The sequence below is a fragment of the Triticum aestivum genome, chromosome 6D, assembly GCF_018294505.1.
Source record: "Triticum aestivum cultivar Chinese Spring chromosome 6D, IWGSC CS RefSeq v2.1, whole genome shotgun sequence".
Classification (NCBI taxonomy): Eukaryota; Viridiplantae; Streptophyta; class Magnoliopsida; order Poales; family Poaceae; genus Triticum; species Triticum aestivum.
In genome coordinates, this window is record NC_057811.1 from 154,003,703 (window position 1) to 154,008,258 (window position 4,556).

Below are 4,556 nucleotides of genomic sequence, written 5' to 3' on the forward strand. Positions count from 1 at the left end.
GGTAAGCAGGCATAACCTTGTGTGCCCGTTGTTGAGATTATGGTACCGGATCCCCAAGTGGGATCGTTTTGGCCACGACGGTGGTCGGTGTGTCTTTGGTAGACACGGGGCCACCCAGGACTAGCCCGTTGGGGATTGGGTCGGAGTGGCCGGGAGAGTGTCATGGCAATGGAAGGGTTTCATCGGAATGCCATTGGTCCACCCGAATGGGAGTGCGAGGCCATGGGTTCCGTGGTGTGGGTACAGTGTGCTACCTCTGCAGAGTGTATAATCTATCGATAGCCGAGTCCACGGTCACGGACACCTCGTAGTAGGTCCCACCATGAGTCAACGTTTAATAAAATTTGCACACTAAGCTACGAACTTTGCATTGTTGAGGATGGCAGAAAGGCCATCGAGGTATTCGGGACCAGATATTGGTCGTGGTTGTGATCATCGTAAGGATCACGGGTTACTCTTGTTAAGACCACGTTGGTGGTTTGTTTGTGATCCAAGAATGATCACGGTTGGTGAGTTGTCCCGAGGGACGTTCGAGCATGATCACAGCATGTTGGTCATATAGTGTTGCATTATTATTAATTAGTTAATTATCATGATATTGTTTGTCATTATGATTATGCATGTTGTGAGCTTGCAAGTATATTCAATGTACTGACCTGGCGTGTGATGCCAGATTTCAGGAAAGTCTCGTTGGAGAGGAGCGCTGCTCGAGTCTAGATCGTGTCCACATCGGTGTCCCTGTGATATGGAGCTTCCGCTACGATGTTATTCCGCTGTTGCGTAGTTGTTATGATCGAGGCCCCTTTATGTTCACTAAATAATGTACATATTGTTCAGCCGCACCGGGCGTGCCGCTTGGCCTCGACAACTGTTGTAATATAAACTCTGGTCCGCTAGCATCAATAAAGCGGTTGTTTTCTGTACCAAGATGTTGTGTGTTGCCAGAAGACATGGTCTCTGGGCTGGCAATGCATGGTAAACCGGTCGCTCTGAGCCAGGGTGCCACAGATGAGTGAATATTTTGCTAATTAAGTTGATTACCTTCATGAGAAAAATCCCGGGCCCAATCCTTTTGCATGTGTTTTCTTTTCCTTTTCCTTTTCTTTTCCTTTTGGGCGAGGGTTTTCTTTTCCTTTTGCATGTGTGAGTGAACACACACGGTTCGTAGAGGCGACGGAGATGAATCACGTGTGATAGTAAATCACCGAGATTGAATGGGAATCCAAATTTCCTTTGTCCTTCATCCATGAGTTTTTTTATACGATGAACATAAACCCTGCTAATCACCGTGTTCAAATTTGATACTTTTTCGGGTTCATTTGCAATATTTAGGGGATTATGTGCATTTTGTAGGCATTAATGCATGTAATTTGAATTCAAACAATCGGTGCATGAAAGGGTGCACAATAACGGTCTGGAAAAACCATACTCGTGGTATTTAGTAATTTTTCAAGACTTTTACAAGGAATGGGCAGAGATTTCAATGGAATGCATGGCAATAGTCAACCACAAACGCGTCATTTACTGGGTTATCAACTATAGAACAATAAAATATGTGCTTGAAAAACATGACGGCTGGCATGGTGCCATGGTATGGCCTCACCATGCCCTGGTTAAAAGCTGAGAAGGTTTGATTTATGTCGTCATGCATGTCCTTCATAAATCGAACCATCACCGAGGAAGTTCAATGCTTTCGAGAGGGAAATCACCAAGATTGAAGGGGAATCCAAATTTCCGTCCTAGTTTGTCATTCAGTTTTTTTCCAACGATCAACATACCGCCTCAAATGCAACGTGTTCAAATTTGACATTTTCCCGGGCTCATTTACCATATTTAGGGGATCATGTGCATTTTCTAGGCATTAATGGGCATAATTCAAATTTGAACAATCGATGCATGAAAAGGTGCACAAGAACGGTCTGGAAAACCATGCTCGTGTTATTTAGTACATTCTCATGCCTTTTACAAGGAATGGGCAGATATTTCAAGGAAATGTGTGGCAATAGTCAACCATAAACGCGTCGTTTACTCGGTTAACAACTATACAAAAAATGAAACACATGGTTGGAAAACATGACGCCTAGCGTGGTGCCATGGTATGGCCTCACCATGCCTTGGTAAAAATTGGAGAATGTTTTCCTTATGTCGTGATGTGCGCCTTTCATAAATCGAACCATCACCGAGGAAGTTTCATGGTTTAGAGGGGAAACCACCAAGACTGAAGGGGGATCCAAATTTCCTTCGTCCACGAGTTTTTTTCTATGATGAACATAGAACCTGCAAATCACCGTGTTCAAATTTGGCACTTTTCCGGGTTCATTTGCCATATTTAGGGGATTATGTGCATTTGCTAGGCATTAATGCACATAATTCAAGTTCAAATAATTGGTGCATGAAAGGGTCCACAAGAACGGCCTGGAAAACCATGCTCGTGCCATTTATTAAATTCTCATGCCTTTTACAAGGAATAATGGATAGATATTTCGATGAAATGTGTGGCAATAGTCAACCACAAATGTTTTTTGTTGGGTTATCAACTATAGAAAAAATGAAATAAATGCTTGAAAAACATGACGGCTGGCATGGTACCATGGTATGACCTCACCATGCCCTTGTAAAAATTTGAGAAGGTTTGGCTTATGTCGTCATGCACGCCCTTCATAAATCGAACCATCACTGTCGTAGAATTGTCACGGCAGATGTCCTAGTGTGAGGACTTAGTCGTGAGGCCAACACATCTATGTGGTAGCTTGAGAGGGGTTGATCGGAATCGAGAAATGCAACACAAGACAAGGGTTTAGACAGCTTCGGGCCTCGGGAAACATCATCCGGTAACAACCCTACATGTTGTTTGTGGCTAGGTCTCATTATGCTCATGAGGGAGTCGCCGTAAACCGGCTCTCCTAGTTGTGTCTAACCTTAACGATTATATTCTGTCCCTCTTGGGGTGCCCTGCCCCTCCTTATATAAGTTAAAGGGGCGGGTTACATGTAGAGTCCACCTCGGATTAAGACTTAAACTATTCTGACTTCTCATCACAGGCTTCTCTCCATGGGCTTCTTAACGTCTTGGGCTTCTTAATGTTTTGGGATTATTAACCCCAGGCGACTCTGTCACAATCTGACTTACCATCTGGCTTAAACATCTGCCGGCTTAAACATCTGGCTTAACATCTGCCGGCTTAAACATCTGGCTTAAACAACCGGCTTAAACATCAAGTCTCCGCCGGGTCATATCTCTGGCCGGGTCATACCGCGGGGTATATCCCCGACATTATCCCCCAGTTTAGTTTGGATTTATCCATGTTAAACTGATCCTGTAAACAAAACACAAGAACAAATTTAACAGGTTGTGCTCCGGGTTAAATATTCTTGTAAGTCGGCACCTGAACATCCTTAAGTCCTTGTCATTTCCTTCTTCTAGAAAATCCGGGTTAACAAGCCAGCTTCATAATCAATTTGCTGAAGTTGGTTTCTCACAGAGAAAAATTGTGAAGAATAATTCATTTGACTCAGCTCCCAATGCTTAAAAATATTGGTCTTGAAATACTCATCTGATCTTCAGATGGCTTGAAATTGTAGATCTTGCCAATTTATGATTACCAAAATTGTCGGGTTATAAACAGATGATGCCTAGTTATAATTGTTGCCGACGCCGGGTCAAAACTGAGAATTTTGAAGATTTCTCTCCCTCATATCCATATTACCTGTAGCCCCCAAGTCTTGAGCAGAGCAAAGTGATGACTTAAGACTTGCTTTAATATAAATATTACCACATTGAAGAAATCCATGTGGTTCATCTCAATCACTAGTCAAAACTGAGTATTCCACATATGCAGCCCCCAAGTACCGGGTTGTCATGCTTGCAGCAACCTGGGACTTCTAATTGCCTTATGCTTATAAAAACTTCAACTAGTGTAGCCCCCAAGGCCCGGGTCATTATACAATAATGAGCAGGGACTTTGTGGCCGGCTCAGTAAGATAATATTGAGCTGGGACTTTATATATACTTCTTTGAAAAGAACATCATATGATGTAACCCCCATCCTGGGGCTTGAACCCACGTCCACAAGGTTTAAGAGCTTTGTGCTTTACCAACTGAGCAATGGACCCTTCAATATAATGAATTAAGACTTGTGTACCTTGAATTGTTGACAGGATCAATTGGTAGCCCCCAAGGGCCGGCTCATTACAATGTGATGAATCGGGTCTTCAATAAGGTGAACAAAAAATGACTTTGCATTAGCCCCCAAGTGCCATGGTGCATGCTGGCAGTGACATGGGACTTGCATATTTGATGTAATCTCAATTTGAATAATGTAGCCCCCAAGTGCCGGGTCGTAAGCCTGCAGCGACTCAGGACTATTCCTTCCATTGTAGAATAAATCATATCCATTGATAAGATAATAGCCATTGCGCTAAAGCGACTTTGAAAACCTCAATCATAATATTGGTTATTGATAACCATGATAAAAATCCAGCCATGTTTGGCTATTAAAGATTTGAATAATATAACCTGGTTTGAAGACTGGTTCCTGCAATATAAACCAGTATATC